Genomic DNA, 22,846 nt, shown 5'->3' with positions numbered 1-22,846 from the left:
ATTGTACTGCATCGTATCCTTGTCTTAGTTTAAATTTACAGTGTTAAGCATAATAAATACAGCTGTCAATGACCACGACTACCGCAGATGCATTAGTGACTGTTCTTGTAACTGAGTTCTACCTTTTTAACTGACCAGGGCATGGTTATAGATTGAATGAAAACCTTGGACCTGGACTGAGGTAGCAGGAGTCACTCCTGACAGAGGGTCCTACATTAATGCAAAAACTCAGAGGGCTGAGGAGGCCCTGCACCCTGCCAGGGCACCAAGTGCATTTCTGGGCCTCCCTCAGAGGGGAAGAAGGCCACCAGGTCCTCTCTCAGGACATGGGGAAGGCTGGAGGTGCCTGTCACGTCTGAGGTCCCCGAAGCCAGCACAGCAGGGGTTCCTCTGGGTAGTCAGGCCAGCCTTCTGCAGGGCAAAGGGACAGGGTGAGTAGGGTGGCCCCTCAGGGCCCCGGTCCCTGCTGCCTCCAGTCCTGCCCACCCTCCCGGCCACATGCACCTCTCCCGGGGGGGGTCTGTTCCCTGCATCCTGTTCCTCCTCATCCCTCGGGGCTCAATTTCACAGATGTTTGGTGGCACCGGTCCCCCAGGAATGAGTGATGTCAGCACCAGGCGCCCTGTCCATTCACCCACCACTGCCTACGCCACTCTCTGTGACTTCAGTGCCCACCCAACGTGCTAGCTTCTCGAGCTCGTCACGCCCCACTTCGATGATCTCTCCTGCTGCTCCTCCTGAGCCATCCACTCCCACAGTCACCCTCGGACCCGCCAGCTCCTCTAGTTGTGTGGTTCTAAGGCCACTCTTCTCAGCATTCCTCCCTGCTCATGCCCCCAGCAGCTTCCCTGACACTGTGTGCTCAATCCTCCATCCTTCACTATCTTCCCTTACACCACGAGTCCCACACACACTGCCCTGCTGTGCTTCTCAATCTGCACTCAGTGATCCAGTCCTCGGCCATGCGCGCCGCCCCGCCCCCGGCCCTCTTCCCTGCCCTTGTACTTTGCTGGTGAAGCCTCTGCTGTGTTCAAACCCAGTTCTCTCCCAGATCCTCCCTCCCCATACCCAGCGAGCAGGGGTGTGGCCGGGATGCAACCAGCCGAGCTGCCAGAGCCAGGGATCTCAAAAGGCCAGTGTCCGTGGCTCTGTCCCCAGCTTCCAGGGCTGGGTCTCCTCCTCTGGGCCTCCACACGTTGGGATGACTCCAAGACCCTTCCTTTATCTTTTCTTCCTTCTCTCACTACCTACTGAGCTTGGCCAGCCGGGAGGCTCAGTGCTCTTCCAATGCTGGTGGTGACTCCAGCACCCGGCCATGCCTCCCCTCTGAGCTTGCGGCTGCCCAATGGTCCCCTGAGGGTGGGGGTAAAGCTCCTCACACTACGGTGTCAAAACAGAGCTCTGCTCCTCCTCCACCACCCTCCATGGCTCACCAACTCCACTGAGCATTTGAGCATCTTCTAGGTGCTAGATTTCAGGCCCAGTTAACAGAGCAGTGACAAAACCAGACAAAAACCCTCTCATGGAGCCTGCAACTCAAAACCTTCAAGGATATTTAATATTGGGGAAGATGTAGTTAAAACAAATCTTCTTAAACCACTAAGCAAACTTCAACAGTGTGTACCTGCATGTGTGCATGTGGATGTGTGTGCCCATGTATGTGTGTGTACCTGTGTGTGCCCATGTACGTGTGTGTACCTGTGTGTGCCCAAGCATGTGTGTGCCCGTGCATGTCTGTGTGTGTCCACGTGTGTGTGCATGCGTGTCTCCATGCCTGTGCGTGGATGTGTGTGCACGTGCATGCTTGTGTGCCCATGCATGTGGATGTGTGCACATGAGGGCCAGTTCAGCTTCATGCCAATAAAGGAAACCCACAACTAGGAAAGTGAGTTCATTTAGCTTTTCACATTACTTGGATTATAAGTATGTGCTAATTGGAGTGAAAAATGATCAAGTGTCATTTAGGTTTGCTTGTGTAATTTTTCCAACGAAATTGACTTTGACAGAAACAGGAAAGAGAATGACTTATGCAGAAATATTTAAAGGTTTCCCTAAATTTTCTGAGGGCATCTCAATATTTTGATGGCCTTGAATTTCAATATCCCTTACCTGCCTGAAGCCTTGTAGATTTTCTCTTCTCCAGTCATTAGTGAAATTAGCACAACAGGATCATCACCACCAATGCTTCAATCTCACACAAAGCCACGCCCAGCATCACGTGCATCAGCACCTTGAATTCCTGCCACTTTGCAAAATGTGTCAGTTCTTTTGCTTAGAGGATTTGGCTTTCAGGTTGAAGGGCAGAGTTGGACTTTGGCTGGATGCAGGGAGAGGCAAGGCAAAGGGGAAGGAAGATGGAGAAAGGGGGATGGGTGTGCAGGAGCCTGGGCAGCCCTTTGGCCTTATAGGCCCCTCACACTCCAGCAATGTAGCGGGGGAAGGAGGGGTGGAGGGGGCGGTTGTGGGGACTGCACTAAGGATCTAAGGACCCCACCTGAAGCTGCTCTTCTTACACTCTCTCCCCACCTCAGGGCTAGGTGGGGGATTATGCAAACCTGGCTCAAGCCAGCCTCTGAAGAAAACAGAAGGCAGTGCTGTCCTTTATCCTGCAGGGGAGCCACCGTGAGGTTTTGTTTTTCCTTTGAAACTTGGATGTTTACCAAAGTCTTTCCCAAGATAGATGACAATGCACATGTCCCCTGTGGTGGCCAGCAGCTGATCTCGAATCAGACAGCAGAGGCGGCGGGGCCGAGCCTACCCTCCTCATCTCCTAGCCACCCCTTAGCAACTCTCGCTGAAGGCCAGGCTCAAGGGCTGCTTTCTGTGTTCACTGTGGCTACTTGGCAGAGCCCCAACCCTGACAAGAAACCAAAAGCCCATCAGAACAGCGAAAAGGGGTGGGCACTTTCCAAGGGGGTGTGGATGGAGAAGGCTCTCCCCAGCGTCCCTGCGATGCCTGGAGTTTCACTGTGGACACGGACGTGACAAGATGGGAGGATCTGTTCACACGGAGCCGGCCAGGGGCCTCTTGACTGGGTCACCTGTTAGTGGGGTCCTCTCAGCAGGCGTGTGCCTGGCTCTGCCTAGGGCACATGCCTGCTTCAGTCCTATTTTCATTCTTTCCACCTGTCTTCAGCATTTCTTGTTCTTGTATTTTTTATGGTTTTTGTTTTGTTTTGCTTTTGTTTCCAAAGAGTACTTGCATTGAAGGAAACGATCAGCTTCCTGATGGAAGGTCCTCATTTTCCATTTTGTTTTCTTCCCAGAAAGTGCATGACACAAATCCTGATGTGCCCAGGAGCCCAGAGACTTATGACTTAGTGAAATGTCTTCAAGCATAACCATACTTTTAATTTCCTCCAGATACTCCAAAGTGCTGTCAAGCTAGTGTCCTTTGCTGGTGTTACAGTTGGATTTTCTACTTTGCCATTTGACTGTAAGGTCAGTGTCAGTGTTGGGTCTGCACCTGGAAGCCACTGAGGGATGTACATGTCACATCCCCTGGCATCAGGAACGTGACGGACCTTGTCCTGGGTCTGCTATGGGGATGGTGACAAGGCAAATCCCTCCTGCAGCAGGGCATGCTGCTAACCCTGTGCGCAGCTGTGCCCTGGGCCAGGCCCTGCGCTGTCAGAATCAGGAGCTAATAACATCAAGGCAATAGCATCTGAGGCTCGCCACTCTTTCATCTTCTACACCTGTCAACCTACGGCAAGTGAATTGGCGTTGTTCGGACATGACTGGCCCTGCAAAAAGACTCGAGCATCCTGTCCTCTCCTGGCTGCTCTCCCAGCCTGTACAGACCTCTGTTCTCCAGGGGCAACCCTTACTTTGCTTTATTAAGTATTCCACGAGTCACCACTTGTGCCTTCAAAGAATTCGCAAAATGGATCGCGGCTGACCTCACACTCATTGGAGCCAACTGGTTAGCATCTTAAGGACTGAGGCAGTGGTGCTTGCTATTGAAACATATTTTCTGTATGTTTTACTATCAATCCCATAAGGGTTATTGCATGCCATGGCACCTGTCCTTTCCTGACCCTGGACCTCAAAGGCCGACCCTTACCTGCCACAGCAACCAGACGCACGATGAGCTCCAGGGGCCACGACTCCATGGCACCTCCCTAAGTGGGCTCAGTACTGCCGCTGGGCTCTAAAATGTTGGCCCAGGCCTTCTCCTCTGGGATTTACTTCCTCCCTGGCTCCACCTCCACTCACACTGGTGCAAATTTCCAGACTGTGGGGCTTGGCTTGCTGATTGACATCTGCCTGCCCTCCTCTGTGCTGCCCTGGAGCCTGGCGCTTCCAGGTTCCTAGCAGAGCTTCACCTGCCATATGAAGGGCTCCGATCAGCCCATTCCCTGGTGCTAGCCTTGGCTGAGGCGCTGAGGCCCCACATAAGGAGTCCTAGCCACAGCTGTCATGCCGGCCCCTGCTTCGTGACAATCCTGCTGAGCACTGCACAACTCTCATCCAGGTAATTGCCCCGACGACACCATGGAGGGGTAACTGGTGTGCTCGCATCATTCATAAGGAAACCGAGGCACAGAGAGGTTGAATGATCTCCCAAGGGCTAGGGGCGAGCCAGGGTCCAAGCCCGGGCACATTGGCTGCAGAGCCCCAGACACAACCTTCTTTATGCCTAGCCCCTTCCACTGCCCACTCCAGCCCCAAACCACCTTTCCCATGAGGACTGTGACTTGGTTTCCCCTCCTCTAGGCCTCTCCTCATTTCCAAACTGCCAAGAGCAAATCCCATCCTCATGGGCTCATAGGCAAGGCATAACTGCTATTTTAGGTGAAACAGCTCTCTATAAATAAAAATCAAGAAGCAGCAAAGACGAGCTTTACATAAAGTACTATGGGAACTGTGATCTGCGTGTTCCTCATTCAGGCATGGAAACACACTGATCCCTCCACGACAAACCAGACCCCGCAGAGGCACTCCGCTGGGCCTTCTGCCCTGCCCCTGTCACTGCCCACAGCATGTGGATGGAACAGGAAAGAGTGCAGGGCCCCAAAGGTATCCTGGAGGGTGCCTCTCTGGCCCCTGTCCCTGGCTGCATACTCCCCTGCCTCTCTCTTCTGTTATTTGTGGGAGCAGATGTGGTGGATTCAGCTCGGGGGCCACACACAGATGGCACCCTCACCCTCACCAGATGAATCTGGGGCTCCGATGCACTGCAGCACCGGCGGCCAGGCCTGCTTGGTGACGACACAAAACAGCCCACAGGGCTTCTTAACGCACTCCAGTGGCTGTGGTCAGAACTTCTCGTTCTTGACTTGCTGCTCGAGTCTGTCCCCGAACCACACACTGTCCTTTGGCTGGAGGCCCCTGGCTCCCCAGTGGCAACTCCCTCCTCCCTCCATGCCGCAGTGACATTCACAGAGGTGGGAGGTTACTGTTCAGGGGATAAGTGTGTCTGTGTGTGCATTTCTGTGTCCATATAAGTGTGTGTGGTGAATGTATGTCTGTTTAAGCATGTGTGTGTGCATTCATGTATGTGTCTGTGTGTGGTCATGTGACTGTGGTGTGTGCCTGTGTCTGTGCCTGTCCCTGTGAGCATGTGTGTGCATGCATGTGTACGTGTGTGTGCATGTATCTGTGTCTATGTGTCCATGTGTCTGTGTGCACGTGTCTGTATCTGTGTCCACATGTCTGTGTGTGCATGCATGTGTCTTGTGTGTGTGTGCATGAACCTATATGTGTGTCCATGTGTCTGCATGTGCCTGCATGTGACTGTGCCTGTCCCTGTGAGCACGTGTGTGCATGCATGTCTGTGTGTGTGCATGTATCTACGTGTCAGTGTGCATGCATCTATCTGTATCCATGTGAGTGTATGTGTGCATGTATATGTGTATGTGCCCCCATGAGTGTGTGTGTGTGCCCCCATGAGTGTGTGTGTGTGCATGCGTACAGATGGGAAGGTGGCCTCCACATTTCTAGAACACTGCCTTCTAAAAGAAGCTGGATGTTCAGTTCTGGGTCAGGACACCTGCAGGAATCTCAGCCTCCACAGGAGCTTAGACTTGCCAAGACCAAGGGACAGGGCTCAGCCACAGTGGGGAAATGATGACTAACAGGGGAAGAGGCTTTTCACATAGAACAGGAGGAAAATCCTGACCCCAGGACCAATGCCCCATTCCAGAGCTGTGGAGAGAGGCATGTCCCTTTCCTCCGAGCGCCCGGGGATGCTCTGGCACCAGGCCTGGCATTAAAGACATCAGCAGATACTGGAGAGGTGTTTCAGCTGAGAGTCCAGGCAGGAAATGTATTCCATATTTAACTTCTGTCCTGTGAAACACTCACACCTTGGTCCCACTGAGCTCATCAATGAGACACCGTGGGCCTGCCTGGGGTATAGAGTTCTTGGCAAAGGCTGAACAAACGAGGACTCACCTTTCTTGGGCAAGAGCCAATGTGATGCCCGGGGACGGCTCCTCTGGTGTCCACACCCTCTGGCTCCGGCAGGACAAAAGAATTCTGTCCTTCATCAGTTTGTGCCTGGAGCCTGCAGAAGGGCTTGAAGCGGATGAAGTGTTCCCTCTGCTCCCCACTCTGGGGCTTGTCCAGCTGGTCTACCATTGTTGTCGGCACTCCACCAGGTAGTGAGAGCTACAGTGAGTTACAAACAGACGTGGAGCACTGAAGAGAAGCGGGGGCACCCCACAAGGCACTGGGCGAAGCACTTTGTATGTGTGCACAAATGGGAAATGTCTGTTTGGCTCTCATGTCTGGTTCACTGTGAAAGCAGTGTCTCGCATGGTGCCTTGCCTTTTACCAGGGCCAGGATACCGGCTGAATTATTTCCCACATTTCCTCTCTGCAGGAGCAATAAATGACCAGCTGAATTCCCTTCCAACATTTACTCAAGGGCTATATTGTTGAGTTGAGTGTAAATATAGAGTATTATGCAGAGATATTTCTAGTCCATTTTTTTCTAGCCATGTGTTATTACTTGCTGTGTAACCAACCACCCTAAGAGTTGGTGGGTTAAAATGGAGTCATCTCATTTTCTGGGTTGACAGGTGAAGCTGCGCTGGGATGCTTGATTCTTGGCTGGTCTCTCCTGGGGTCACTGATGAAGCCGCAGTCAGCTGGAGTAGATCGGCACACTACAGCCTCACCGACATGTTTGGACAGCTGCTGGCTGTACCACCTCAGAATGGGTCCATCGCCACTTTTGCTTCCTTGTAGTGCTCCAAGCCAGTTATGGGGTCAGTCCAGATCCAGATCCCAGGACCTCCTCTTCTTGACGGGAGCTGTGGCAATGTCACAGTGCCAAGGGCTGGGCTGTGTGCAGCAGGATGAGAGGAAGTGTTGCAGCCCCTGTTACAAACACATCACATGGGGCCAAATATTCCAGAAGGAAGGAATATTAGCATGCATAGATGCATACTTATACACGCACATATACATGTACACATACACACCTGTGTGCACGTGGGGGGGCATTTCCATGTGGACACGGATTCATTTCTTTAGTCCCACTGCATGAAAAAAGTGCGCTGGACCCTTTGCAGGCATTACCTCACATTCTTGAGATAAGAGCACTCATCTCTCACTTAGAGATGGAGGAACCAGAGCAGATAACTCAGCATGGCCACGGGGCTGTAAGGGACAGAGCTGGCATCTGGACCACCATCCCTTGTGAACCTGGGCTCTTGCTGTGTCTCTTGTAACACTCACCTCAGTAAACCCAGAAGCATAGCAGTTGCCAACTACAGCACTGATTTTCTACCTCCAAATGTTTAAATAAAAGGATGGTAAAAATTTGTTTTTTATTATATTGTTACATAAGACAAATTTTAAGCATATTATATTTCTTGACCCAAAATCCAGGTTATATAAGTTTACTTAAGGCAAATTAAACCATAAGTGAAAGTCTGCAAGCTCTGCGTTGCTGGCCTCTCCAGCTGAAGCCATTTCTTCCCTCCTGTGGCCCAGCCAGGGACAACTACTCCCAAATACCCCCCACCCCACATCCACCGACCCTCTCCCCTCAACCTTGGCCCGTGATTCCCCGGCTGCTCAAAGTGTGTCCTGTGGGCTAGCAGCACTGTCATCACTGGCACTTGTTAGAAATGCACACTCTTGGCCGGGCGCGGTGGCTCACGCCTGTAATCCCAGCACTTTGGGAGGCCGAGGCGGGCGGATCACGAGGTCAGGAGATCGAGACCATCCTGGCTAACACGGTGAAACCCCGTCTCTACTAAAAATACAAAAAAATTAGCCGGGCGTGGTAGCGGGCGCCTGTAGTCCCAGCTACTCGGGAGGCTGAGGCAGGAGAATGGCGTGAACCCGGGAGGCAGAGCTTGCAGTGAGCCGAGATCGCGCCACTGCACTCCAGCCTGGGCGACAGAGCGAGACTCCGTCTCAAAAAAAAGAAAAAAAAAAAAAAAAAGAAATGCACACTCTCGGCTGCGCACGGCGGCTCTCACCTGTAATCCCAGAACTTTGGGAGGCCGAGGCAGGTGGATCACGAGGTCAGGAGATCGAGACCATCCTGGACAATATGGTGAAACCCGGTCTCTACTAAAAATACAAAAATGAGCTGGGCGTGTTGGCGCACACCTGTAGTCCCAGATACTCAGGAGGGTGAGGCAGGAGAATCGCTTGAACCTGGGAGGTGGAGGTTTCGGGGAACCGAGATAGCACCACGGCACTCCAGCCTGGTGACAGAGCGAGACTCCATCACAAAAAAAAAACAAAAAAATAAAGTAAATAAATAAATAAATGAAAGAAAAAAAGAAATGGAGACTCTCGGGTTCCAGCGACCCACTGGACCAGAGCTCGCACGCCTGCAAATCCCCAGGTGTTGTGTGCGTGCATTAGAGTTTGAGGAATGGTGCTTGAACAGATATTTCAGTAAGCAAAACTGATTCAGCTGCTGCTTTAATATTATAGACTAAACTCAATTTTTGGTCTTCACATTATTTGTGTATAAACCAATTGTTAAATATCCCCAGGTGAATCTAACATGCAGCAAAACTTGAGAACCACTCTGAACCTGTACTACTCAAAGTCTATGGATAAGCAGCAATGGCATCAGCCCAGGGCCTCCACCTGGCTCCCCAGCCCAGGCATGGGGATTGCCACCTCTCCAGCACCCACCCTGCCCTCTCTTGTGCCGTCCTGCCCACACACCACACCCAACCTCACACCCACCAGCAAACCACTGACTTTTCTTTTGATTTCATAAATACACCCAGTCTTCCCTTCCCACACCTACCCTGTGATGTGGCCTTGGCACGCCTGTCACTGAGAGCTGGGGTGACCCTCCCTGGCTGAATGGGGGACCCACTGCTGGATGTCAGTGCTTCACCCTGCCCACCTTCACCTGGAGGGTAGAAGAGTTAAGTTCTCATTAAATCCTCAATTGTACCCCATACTTTCTTATTACCAAGGGTGGCCACGAGACACAGCTTGGGCCAAAGACATCTCCTGGGGGGTCTCTGTCCACCTTTCTCACTTCTTGCCTTGACCTCAGATGTGATATCGGGGGCAGTAGCAGCCATCTGGGAGCCAGGAGGGAAAGGCCACAAGGACTATAGAGATCCAGCTCCAACCGCACTGAGCTGCTGAGTCAGTAGCTCCTGCTTCCAGATTCCTCCACATATGGAAAACTCCATTGTTTAGCTCCTGAGTAACACTCAGCCACATTCAGTCTTCTGTCATTTGTTGCAGTACCATTTCTATGTTGTATACACACACTTGCTAAAAGGGCTCTTTCTTTAAAGGAGATATTACTGCACGAAATAAAGAAAAAAAGAAGTAAGGCAATAAAAAAGGTGTATCCAAATTATATCGAAATTAGCTTTGCCACTGATTTCTGCATAAGTCTGGAGAAGTCACTAGATCTACAAGGACCTGAAACTTCCAAATTTTTCCCACTTTTCCTTTCTATCTTTTCAGTGAAAACATTGGAGAGAGATGGAATTGAAGAAAATTCCAAAGACCTATAATTTCCTTACGTAATGACAAATGCATCCATCTAATGGACAAAATTGGTGCTATCAATCTATGTCCCAGATTCTGCATCATGGACTCAAGTATAGCACCACACTCTAGAAGATACTTTTAAAGAACAATTTGACACACTAAGAATATATACAGACATTGGAAAATAATTAAGACTATGTGTCTTAGTCTGTTTTGTGTTGCTATAACAGAATACCTGAGACTGGGTAATTTATAAAGGAAAGAGGTTTATTTAGCTCAGTTCTGTAGCTGGGAAGTTCAAGGCCGTGGCCCCGGCTTCTGGTAAGGGCTTTTGTACTGCATCATAACATGGCAGAGACGGTCAAAAGGGAAGTGTAAACGCAGGGAAAGAGACCAAACAGAAGGAGGAACCCTGCTTTATAACAACCTGCTCTGGCTGGAGCGCTAATCCAGTCTCAAGAAGAAAGAACTCACTACTTCAAGAATAGCACCAAGCCATTCATGGGGATCTGCCCCCATCACCCAAACCCCTCCCACTAGGCCCCACCTCCAAACACTGCCACATTGGGGATCAAATTTCAACATGAGTTTTGGTGGGAACAAATAATTCATACTCAAGCCATAGCACTCTAGAAAATCCATATGTTAAACAAATAGATCTAGATAAATTTCTGGTAAGAAAAGGCTCTACTTTTCATTATTTTGTGACCTAAAGACCTATTTTGTGTAGGGCAAGTAATTGGAGTATTTTGCTTTTTAGTATCTTTGTCAGATCATCGTTTCTAAAGGTGGACACAACACTACTTCCCATCCCACATCTATTCCTGGATGTGGCCCTGATACTCCTCTCAGTGAAACGTGGGGTCTCTGCTCCCTCCCCTTGAACCCAGGTGGGCTTGAGACTCACCCTGAACAGAAGGAGTGTGGCCACAGTGACGTGACCTGACCTCTGAGGCTAGGTCAGAAAAGTTCACGCAACCTGTCTTTTACTAGAAAACTCAAACCGGAGCCTTTACCTTCCTTTTACGAAGTTTAATACCTCAAGGCTGCCATGCTGTGAGAAAGGCCAATATCGTTCATGTGGGGAGACCACGTGCAGCACCCCTGAGGTTACAGTTACCCGGCTGATCCCCAGTAGCCCCAGGCCCCCACTCTTCTGGCTCCAGATACACTCTAACAGCACCTGCCTGAGAGAATGGGGCTGGACACGCCCAGCCGACCCCTCCAAAATTCCCAACCCTCAGCAGCTTTCATGCTATACATTTTGGGGCAATCTGGGCAGCAGTAGGTAGCCAGGATTGCACTTGAATTCGTCTGACCCCATCTGTTGTTTCTCGTGTGGGCGCCTGGATCTCAGTAAACACCACTGATGCAGACGGAATTCTGAAGCCACATCCAACTTCCACCTCCTAGGTGCGCGGAGGCCTCTGTGACCTCTGCCCTATCCTGCACCCTCTGCCGAGAAGAACCCTTCTTTCTACTCCTCCAGGCTAGTCACTCTTTCGCATTCCGAGTCTTGGCTGCATCTGGCCGCAGCATCCCCGCTGGCCTGCCTGTATCGCCACTTGCACCGTGTCAAGCAAAGTGAGGCCCTGCACACTAGGCAGGGCCTCTGAATGCCCTTCTTCCATGAGGGACCAAAGCCTTTCATCTCTGTCTCTGGGGTCTGCCACAAGGTCAAGCAAATGGCAAGTACTCAATATGTGGTGAATGAACTACTCTTGAAAACATATCCGCTGCTGTGGGGCTTAGAGCCAAGTCGGTCAGCCGCAGGCAGGAGCATGCACATGCATGCTCAGAGGAGAGGGGCTTCCTCAGGCTGGGACTCCTGGGTGGGAATGCGGAGCACGCTCTTTCAAGAGGCAGGGAGGTGCCCAGGGGAAGTACAGGAAGAGCAAACACTGGCTGAGCACATGTGTGCTAGGCTCTGGGCATAGGACGTGGGAACATAAAATATGATTAAGAAACAGATTTTCAGTCAAATGAGAGAGAGAACAAAACAATTTCTAAACTTTTGGGTTTTTTTTTCCTAATCAAAACAGTAATCAAGGATCAAGTTGAAAATCAGAAAAGTACATAACATAGGAAATGAAATCCACATGTAACCCCATGCCTGCAGCTACTCGTGGCAGTACTGGCATCTCCTGCAGTCCCTTCCACACATGCACACCTTTCTGTGCATGCGTGTGAGTGCCCACGGCTTGGACTCCTGCTGCGTCACACTGCAACCACAACGTGCACTGCATGCTTGACAAAGACACCCTTCACTCAACTTCTAGGAGGCTCCAGGCTTTCCACTTCCCCCAAATCAGGTATGAATGTGAACGTCTAGCTGAAACACTACATCCAGACCTCTGATTACTTCCAAAGGATAGATATGTGTTTAAATAGGTTTTTTAAATTGCAAAAACAACACATATTTATGAATTCAAATCATACCAATGCATAGAAAATTAAAACCATGGAAGTTCCTATTTCCATTCTACTCTTCATGGCTACATACCATTAACAATGTGGAGAGCAGCTTTCAAGAATTATCTGAATAAATATTTAAACTTCACTCCCAGAGAATAACATATTCACACAAATGTTCAACATATTTTCCTTTAGCTTTCCATCCTTAGTAGTTTACCATGGACATTGATCCATGTAAATACATACCCAGCACAGCCCTGGCCAATGGACAAGGGATTTAAAATAATTTAATCATTATTTTAAGAACATCATAATAGTTGCATCATATTTAACCATCCCCTTTTGACAGGCATTTAGTTTTTTTCTGACAGTTCATTACTGGAAGTCAAGATACACATACTCTGCGTGTATCTTAGAAATGTTTTAGTGGTTCTGTTATGTGGCCACGGATATAGGGGAAGGACCTCAGTGAACATTTCAGTGAAACTTTCAAGACAAGAGATTCAACCTCCCCAGTGATCCCAAAGGCTGCCTCAGTTGCCTTTACTGAGCAACTGGAATCTCTGAAGCTGGGCAATCATTTTGGAAAGATGTGTCTTCCCTAACTTTCATGTGCATTTTCATCATTACAAGTAAAGATGCACGGCTGGGCGTGGTGACTCACGCCTGTAATCCCAGCACTTTGGGAGGCTGAGGCAGGTGCATCACAAGGTCAGGGGAGACAGAGGTTGCAGTGAGCAGAGATCACACCACTGCACTCCAGCCTGGGTGACAGAGTGAGACTCCATCTCAGAAAAAACAACAACAATGACAAAAACCAAAAAACAAGTAAAAATGCACATATGATTTTCCATGTATTTATTTCTTAGTCATTTCCACTTCTTCTCACCTTTTTCTCCATGGCATGAGCTCAGTTTTTAATTAGGTTGTTTGTGTTTTCTTATTTGCTCTGTGAGGATTATTAAGCATTTGTTAATTTGTTGCAAATGTTTGTTTCCAGATTATTATATGCGTTCCAATTTTGTTTACAGTGCCTGCTGTATAGAATGTGTATATATATTTAATCTTTATCAATTTTTTTTCACTTGGGATTACGGTAAGATGTTCAGGCTGAATTTATTCATGCTTCTAGAATATTTATTTATCAATGCTTTTTATATACATTCAGAACTTTTTATGAAATAGGGAGATATAAATTGACTTTACAGTCCAACTACCTACTTCCAAAGTGCTCCATGTTGACTAATTCAGCTCTCCCCGCCAGCTCCCACACATTCATTAGGCTCTTGGGGCTGGCATCTGTTTCAGAGCTCTCTGTCTGACCTACCTGTCTCCATGGCAGATTGAATACATGGTTCATAAATTCTTTCACACACCTCCCTTCAAAAGTGGGGTCTAATTTGCCTCCTTGATTCTGGGCTGGCTTAGAAACTTGCCTATAATCAACAGAATCTTGTGGCGCTGACCCAGAGTGGCTGTGGAGATGGTTCAGGAGATCGTGCAGTCTTGACCATGTTCACACTCACTTTTGGAGCAGAAGCCTCGGCATATGAAGTCTGGCCCCCCTGACACCATGCTGGGAGGAAGCCCAGGGAGAGGTCACGTGTAGGTGCTCCTGGTCCAGGCTTCGAGTGAGCCCAACCTGGGCAAGGACTCCAGCCCCAGCCATGTGAGTCTTCCCAGCTGAGGCCCCAGGAGCCATGGAGCAAAGATAAGCCGTCCCCACTGTGCCCTTTCAAATTCCTGACCCACAGATCCATGAACACTGAGTTTTGGGGGCAGTCTGTTATGCAACAGTAGAAGATCAGAATAGCCTGTTAACTACATACCAGTAACTAGAATCTTACATTTCCAATTAATGTAGTTTTTTTTTTATTGTGGCAAAAAACACACACACACACAACATAAAATTTACATAATCGTAACTATTTCTTAGTGTATAGTTCAGCAGTGCTAAGTATATTGACATTGCTGCACAAGGGTTCTCCAGAACTTTTTCATCTTGCACGTATGCAACTCTATACCCTTTAAACAATAACTCCCATCTCCCCTTCCCCAGACCCTCACAACCACCATTGTACTTTGTGCCTCTGAGTTTGAGAACTCTCAGTATGTCAGATAAGTGAAACCATATCGTATGTGCCTTTTTGTCTCTGGCTTATTTCACTAAGCATAGTGTCCTCAGGGTTCATCATGTTGTAGCCTATGACAGAATTTCTTTTCTTTTCAAGGCTGAACAATATTTCACTGTATGTGTTTAGCACATTTGCTTATCCGCTCATCTGCTGATAGACTCTTGGCTTGCTTCCACGTTTTAGCTATTGTGAATAATGTTACTATCAAAATGGGCATGTGCATATCTCTTCAAGACTCTGCTTTCCATTATTTTGGATATATACCCAGAAGTGGGACTGCTGGATCATATGGCAAATCTATGTTTAGTGTTTCTGAGGAACCTCCACACTATTTTCCATAGCAACTACGTCCTCTCACAGTTCCCCAAGTAGTGCACATGGGTTCCAATTTCCAAACGTCCTTACCAACACGTGTTATTTTCTGTGATTTTTTTGACAGTAGCCATCCTAATGGATTTGAGGTCAATTAACGTAATTTGAACACTTCGTTTTATTATCTGGTAGGACATTTCTTCACTGAAAAAAATTTAGTACTGTAGCCTGATTATTCTTTCATGAACTTCTGAATAATTCTGTCAAGCTCAAAAGGCAATATAATATTGGCATTCTGATTGAAATAGCATTATATAGGTCTTACACATTTCTTGACAGTTATTTGTAGATATTTCATCTTCGGTTGTTCTGCTAATGCCACACCAGTGCTGGGATGGGCCCAGGTGCCAAGGACACCTAGAAGCGGGGATGCCAAACTTGGAGGAAGGATGCTGGGAAGAGGTGATGATCAAGCTAAGCCTCTGAACCTCAATGGAGATTAGCAAGAGGCAAGAGGTAGCCAACTGCAGGTGGGGGAGATGTGGGACTATGTAATGTGTGCGCGTGTGCGCGTGCACGTGTGGGACCATGGAGTGTGTGTGTGCAGGCATTTGTGTGTGCACAGCAGCCTGTCCAGTGCCAGTAGGGGGCTTCGAGAGGAGCGCCTCAGAGGCGGATCTGCACTTGAGATAGCTCACTCTCCTGGCAGTCCTGGAGGCAAGAGGCACAATGCAGCAGGCAGGGAGAGCTTGCAGGAAGGTACTGAGATGATCTGGCAAGAGATGAGTGTGCCTATGGGGCCAAAGGTGGAAAAGATGCAAGAGAGAGGCAGGAAATACTTAGATCTAGTGATGAGGAAGAGAAACAAGCACAGGGGCTAGGGAGTTTCTGGTGTGGATTCCTGGGTTAGTGAGTATCATTATCAGAGGAAGGGGCATGGGAAGGGAAACCTGAGGGGCTGGAGGGAGCAGATAGAGAATGGGTTCACCGAGGCTGCTGCCCCAGAGAACATCCCAGAGATGGCCTTGGGTAAGGGGTAGGGACAGGAAAATATCTAGGGCAGCCAGTTGTGCATATAGGAAAGCTCAGTTGGTAGAGGTGAGTCCTGCCCCTGGGGCCACTCCATTCTGACAAAGAAGGCCTGGTGGGCGGAATCCAAGGAGGCTGAGGGCTCGGGGAGAAGGTCTCAGAGGAGCGGGAAGAACCCATCAGGACGGGGCTCCCAAGTCACTCTCCAGGGCTGGGCCAGGCTCTGGTGGAGACAGAGACCATCTGATTTGGGTCCCCAAGAAGCAATTTGCATCCTTGTTTTTACTCTAATTAGGCACCAACTTAGTCTTAAGGAGAGACTGAAACAGTTGGCAGAGCCCAACTCACCAAATATATATTTCTGTAATATTTAAAGCTCTGAATAGAAATTCCAGGAAGATCAGCATTTCTGGGCAGTGTCTAAGGAGAAAGAACATTTCCATCTTCCGGGAAAAGCCTTATGCTGAAAGTGAGACAAGAACACAGTGCCCACGAGGTCTGACAGTCGACCTGCTGTCCTGCGGAGTTCAATCCGATGTTCTCTCTAAATGTCTTGGCCTCTGGCATTACAGGAATGCAACTTCCCCTCTGCCTGCCTGTGAGTTCTGTGGGAGGCTTCTGTTCTCCTTGACTTTTCTAAGTGCGTGACTCCTGGCCTGGCCTAGGACCTGGGCCTCCCCTTGCCCATGGTGCCCCTGACTGGCTGTGGCGCTCTCCTCCCAGGAAACCACTGAAAAGCACAGATGGAAAAATGTCCTCATCACATTGTGTTCTACCTGGGGCTTGCTGGAAGCTGGAGCTGTCTGCATCTGTTTGTCTACGGAGCACGGGGTCTGTCATTGTCCCAAACAGTATTCTAGGTTCCAGCAATGCCAAGAAAACTGAGTACAGTGGGTGAGAAAAAATGCACTTTAGAGACAAATACAAAAGCAAGCAAACCCTGAAAATTTGGGTCCCTGTGCCCTGGCTCTGCCTCTGGCAGACAGTGAGGCTGGACGGCACGTTGGGGAAGCCCTCTGGGTCTCTTCATTCCACCAAGTGTCAAACAGGCATCTGGGGAGCTCGCCGAGGGAGTCACACAGAATAACAGACAAAGCTTAGTCTCCACCCCTCCCTCCTAGGGCTCCTCCCTTGCCCTGCCTGGCGCTGCCACTCTGGTCCCTGAGAGAGACACCGAAGCAATAAGGCACCAATAGTTGAAGCTGGTGGTCTTCCTGAATCACCTTCGTGACAACATCCAAACAGGCCCCGCCAGCTTTAATCTGACCCTTCGGGTTTGAGCTCCCTTTATTTCCTCACAATTGTTTAGCTCACCTCTATTTCATCCAGACCTGAAGAGCAGAGCCACCCTTTTAGGGCAGCCAGGCGGCCCTGTGGTGAGGCACCAGGCTTACCTGGTTCTACCAAGAGAGGATGCTCAGCCACTGGCAGGGTGGAGTTCTTGTCCAGCCCAGAGCCAAATCCTGAGGTCGGTAATGCTGGAAGCCCACGTCTGTGTCTTAGGTCCAGACAGCACAGAAACACCTGGAGTTTGGAGTATCTATAACCGTGTAGAAGTGCTAGTGACTGAGGTCCATTCTTTGGCCAATGCTGGGCTTTCCATCAGCCCCTCCATCGCACCCCAGCCTCAGTCTCCCCTGAAGGGCAAATATCTCCCAGAGCCATGGCTCTCCCTACTCCACTTCCATGCACTGGCCTGGCCATCTGCATAATGTACAGGACACACTGGAGCCAGGGGCAGTGGGGTGCTGTGTACCCCATCCCCTCAGTAACCTCTGCAGGTATCCAGGGCATTGCAATCACTGGAGGACAAGATGATGGAGAGGCAGGGCAATCACAGATGGGTTACAGCTTGGCTCTCTGATCCAGAGACCATCAGGAAGCCCTTTGCTCCCACTGTCTATGAGTCTGGGTGCTACAGTCCCAGGTGCACTGGGGGCAAGGCTGAAGTAGCAGAACAGACTAGCTGGTGACTGCAGTGCCAGACTCTGGGTGGGACAGATAGGTGACTGAAGACAATCAATGGGATGCAGGAAAGCTTAGGGAGGAGGGAGGTGTCCATGTGGCCCTGCTCTGGTAAAAAAAAAAAAAAAAAAACAGTGTGTTTGAGGACGGGCTATGGCCCAACATCAATGGTGAGACGGTAGGGCCACCTGGTCACCCAGCACTCACTAAGCAGCCCTGTGCCACTTTCCCTGTAGGCATGTGAAGAGCAACAGAGAGAACCATTGCTGAGATTAGGGATGCAAACTCATTTTTGTGTCCCAAGAGTGTGACGCATGTTTTTCCTGGAAAGGTATGTGGCAAATCAGAAACTCGAGGTCTAGCAATAGGCAAGGAAGGAAGCTACAGAATTCTGCACATATTGAGTCAACAGATACATTTCATCTCTATGGTTCTAAAATAGACTGTGATGTCCTCAAATATATCTAGGGCTCCGATTTACAGCTAATACACCTACACCCAGAACATTCAGATTAGCAAGTGTACCAATGAATGTTACACAAGAGGACCCACAGGAGCAGGGCCATGGCAGATGGCAGAAGGACAGAGATGCAGCTGGACAAATGACTCTCCTTGCTCCAGGCTACTTTAGTGGGACAGCTGTGCTGCAGGCTGCAGGGTCCTTACCAAGTCCAGAGCAGTTAGGAGAGGCTTCCAGCAGAGCCTTGATGATCCCATTGTGAACAAAGTGTGTGATACTTAATATCCACAGTTTTTTTTGTTTTTTTGTTTTTTTGTTGTTTTTTTTTTAGTTGGAGTCTTGCTCTGTCACCCAGGCTGGAGTGTTGTGGCGGGATCTCGGCTCACTGCAAGCTCCACTTCCCAGGTTCACGCCATTCTCCTGCCTCAGCCTCCTGAGTAGGTGGGACTACAGGTGCCCGCCACCACGTCCGGCTAATTTTTTGTTATTTTTGGTAGAGATGGGGTTTCACCGTGTTAACCAGGATGGTCCTGAACTCCTGACCTCAAGGGATCTGCCCACCTTAGCCTCCCAAAGTGCTGGGATTACAGGCGTGAGCCACCGCGCCTGGCCAATATCCACAGCTTTTAAAGATCAGGATAATAATGAAGGGCAGAGAATAAACTTAGAAATAACAAAACAGATTATTTCCCTTGACTCAAAGTTAGCTTTCAACAAAAACCTGTCTTTGTGAGGAAATTTAGTGTATTAAACTATTTATTAGAGTACTGAAATGAATGAGCTGTATCTCTGGGTTTAGTATATAAGAAAAAAAACTGTTAAGATACTATGCACATTAGGCTGGGCACAGTGGCTCATGCATGTAATTCCAGCTCTTTGGGAGGCTAAGACGGGCAGATCACTTAAGGTCAGGAGTTCAAGACCAGCCTGGCCAACAGGGTGAAACCACGACTCTACTAAAAATAGAAAAATTAGCCGGGCATGGTGGAGTGCGCCTGTAGTCCCAGCTACTTGGGAGGTTGAGGTGGAAGAATCGCTTGAACCCGGGAGGCGGAGGTTGCAGTAAGCTGAGATTGTGCCACTGCACTCCAGCCTGGGTGATAGAGTGAGACGCCATTTCAAAAAAAAAAAAAAAGATACTATGCACATTAATTAGCTCACAGTTCTTTGTTGTGGAGCCACTTGTCACAAAGGCACTATGGAAACGGTGAGGAATTGGGAGAGAAAAGTAAAGCCAGAATCGTACACAGGCAAGAGATGTCTGAAAGCATTCCAAGACTGGGTTAGGATTGGTGGGACTGCCCTGGGCAGGGTCCTCTCCAAGGTCCTCACAAATACAGGGTTTCCATGGGAGATCTGAGGCAAACGAGTGCCTCTTACAGTCAATCCATGACAGTCAATCATCTATGACTACAAGCCCAGGCCAGCCCCTGTGCTTAGACAGCATCTCAGAAACCACGCACACTACCTATCACATTTCAACTCTTTCAACTGCCCTACTGGTCCTGTGCCATTATCCCATGGGGCACTCGACCCATAAGGACAAGGTTTCTTATAAGGGAGACACATGGGTGATGGGCTGAGGCTGAGATGTCAGACATGAAGGTTGGCTACAGAAACACATAGGCTTTCTTAAATGCACTTTTAGAAACTGCAAATAATTAACAATGGAATTGGTACCAATCTTTTGTAGGATGAGTTGGGCTTCCCTGGGGGCTACCCTAAAGCTAATGCCTCAGGCCACTCCCCAGCATGGCTACTGGGTTTCCACTGGGAAACTGTCCCAGGACTTAATCCCATTAGCATCTTCAGGAATAAACTCCTGCATCTCAGACCCATGCTAGCTGAGGGTCTGTACCACCAACATGTGAGGACCAAGATCATAGGAGGAAGTTAAAAACTGCCTATTGTACTCATGACAGAAGAGTGAGTTTCTGTAACATTCATTTATTTGCTTTTCTAAGTGGGGGCATGGGGGGTGGTTCCAAGTGTATTTGAGGTAAGATTACTGTATCTCCCTTTCAGAAAGATCTGTAGTTTAAAGTTGAGGCAATGGAATAAAACTTTTGTGGTTCTAATTATCTGAAATGTGTTTGCTTTTTGGTTTTGTTTTGGGCACTGAAGTTTTCTGAAATAGAGGAAAGGTAAGGAAGAAACAGATGGAGGTAACATGTGAAAGCGGGCGCCTGCCCAGTGAGGCCAAGTGATAGATTACAACTGAGCTTGTTGGAGACCTAAGAATTGTTCAAAATAGAAATTTAACCTAAGTGAGCCCTTTTTGAAAGACGCAGTTTGAAATCCACGCAAGTACTCTCTCCTTCAGACTCATTCTCTAAATGCCACCCCAGTATCTAAAAATGAATTTTATTGACAAAAATTCAGTTAACAACTAAAAACCAAGCAAAAAGTTTTTCACACTGAACACGGATTGCAAGGCCCATCTCTCTGAAATAATGCTAACTGAACTCCTAAATTCTTTTTATGCGACTAAACAGGCAAGGTTATCCCCTGGGTTGTGCCTTTGGAAACAGCTTTTATTTTTATTATTTTCTACCTGTGTTTAATGTTTCCTGGTTCTGTTATTTTTGGTTCTAGCAGTTATTTTTGATCCTGAAGCGTATCTGTTGTTGTTCTTTAGAGTTTCTATTTTCCTTTGTTTTTGGTAGTTTAACAGGTCATTTATCAAACAATAGTTTAAGATGATTTACAGTTTGTCATCCAACCATGCTTGCATCTTGAATCATCACATATTATAAATGGAGGGTGGTGGTCTGTTGGTAATCTGTTTTAAAAATGTTTCCATCTTAGAGAATGCATCATATAAGTTTTATAACATAATATGAATCTGATTTAGTTATGTTAAGGATAAATTTCATAAGCTATTGCTCACATGCCTTTCCTATCCATTCCTGTAAATCTTTAGCCCACATGGCTATGTACACACCCTGGGTACATTCCTGTGCACGTATCCATCCACCCCAAGTGAGTGCAAACACACTGTCCCAGTCCTCACTCTTGCTGACGGCAGGTTGTAGGCTCCAGACTCTGGGTTCTGCTGCTTGCTAGTTGAATGATCTTAGACAAACCACGTCACTTTTCTGAGACCATTTCTTTTCAACCATATTCTTTCCAGGATTTTCAAAACCAAGCGTTAATGTTGTCACAGTTTGTTAAATGAAAAAGACACTGGATTGAGGACACTTCATTGTCTCAATGTTTCTCTGGGTAAATTTGTATTCACATGGCATTCTGAGAAAACAAATGGGACCTTCCAGATTCTGGAGCCTATGTCTGCTCATGGCACTCGGGAAAGGCCCAGGGGGAAAGAGGGAGTAGCCTGGAGACAGGAGACACTCTGCACGCCTGTCTCCCCAGTGCATCCCTCCCCCACTCCCCGTGCAATCCAATATGCTGCCTGGACATAAGCAAAGCAACCATGAGGGCACTGAATCATAGCTGGTGCCCGGGTTACTTCATCTGCTCTTTGAACACAAGTTTAGGATCTCTCAGGAATCATTCAAAATGGGCATCTTGCACAGAGAATGCTGAGAAACCACATCTGTTCAAACCTCCTGCCGACAACTTCATTATTCTAATTCTGGTGACATGGTTAGAGACCTGGTCAGCCTATCTGTAATGTTTTGAATACTGCTTTGTAGAGATTTTGACACCATGCCCCTAGTGTAGTGATGCCGGGTCAAGAGCTAAGGCTCCAAAAACTTCTATCAGTGCACTGCCCCAAAATGACCTTATGCAACTTTCCACTGATACAAGAGGCTGTTTTGCTAGTCATTTACCCCTAGTGTTCTGCTGGTGTTGTCAAATTAACACCCCACATACTTCAGTCCTTGTCACCTTTACCCACTCATTCAAAGAATTTTGCTGATAATGTGACATCTGTTCAAACTATGGGCCACAGCAGTACATTTACTCTGAGATGGAGCCTGCATTTTCCAATGCGCCTGAGGGTCTGAAAGGCCAATGTGAGGGGCACAGGGTCAAGCTGGAGTCATGAAAAGACAAGGTTTTATTTGGGGATGGGTGACAGGACATAAAACTGCTCACCTACAAGATGGTTATTCATCTTACAAAAGGTTAACTAAGGACGCCTTTAGATAGTGCACTTTATAAAGGTATTCAAAAGTCTGACTGACTCCTCTAAGAACGTCATTGACAATTTTTAGGAACTGCTTTTATACACAGGAAAGCACAGAGGTGTGCAGAATGGGAGGGGGCTGGTGGAGGGAGGGCCTCCCCTCCCACTGCCTCCAGTGCCTCCCTGTGTGCCATGCCTCTCCAGACAGTAGAAGTCACAGTGAATATCACGTCTCAGCAAGCACAGAGCCTCTTCAGAGGGCAGAGCAGGTGTGACCTGGAGGATGACCAAACATTTTCTAATTAAACAATGAAATGTTCAGTACTCTCCATGAACCTCAGAATAGCACCGACTAGTGCCTCAGATAGAAATCTTTCATAAGAAAACAACTTGCTATTCTCTGATAATAGTAATAACTCCCTAGAAAATACGATTTAAAATTAATGAGAAAAATAACTCAAGTCTGGTAGAGCACTTTTAATTTATCTCAAT

At 48.3% G+C, this 22,846-nt stretch overlaps 1 protein-coding gene across 7 annotated transcripts in view; it reads right to left on the bottom strand.

The window, feature by feature from the left end:
• SYNDIG1 (synapse differentiation inducing 1) overlaps window positions 1-22,846 on the bottom strand; it is a 233,135-nt gene that overhangs the window by 207,493 nt on the left and 2,796 nt on the right. Inside the window, exon 1 of one of the 7 annotated variants that reach the window (XM_016937571.4) lies at window positions 6,400-7,329. The exons of the other annotated variants lie outside the window; for them this stretch is intronic. The gene's annotated coding sequence lies outside the window, so the exon portion shown is untranslated. Of the gene's footprint in view, window positions 1-6,399; window positions 7,330-22,846 lie in introns of those variants that run through there. 7 annotated transcript variants of the gene reach the window in all.

Source organism: Pan troglodytes, chromosome 21 (assembly GCF_028858775.2).
Source record: "Pan troglodytes isolate AG18354 chromosome 21, NHGRI_mPanTro3-v2.0_pri, whole genome shotgun sequence".
Lineage (NCBI taxonomy): Eukaryota > Metazoa > Chordata > Mammalia > Primates > Hominidae > Pan > Pan troglodytes.
This window is presented reverse-complemented; position numbering and strand designations above follow the sequence as displayed.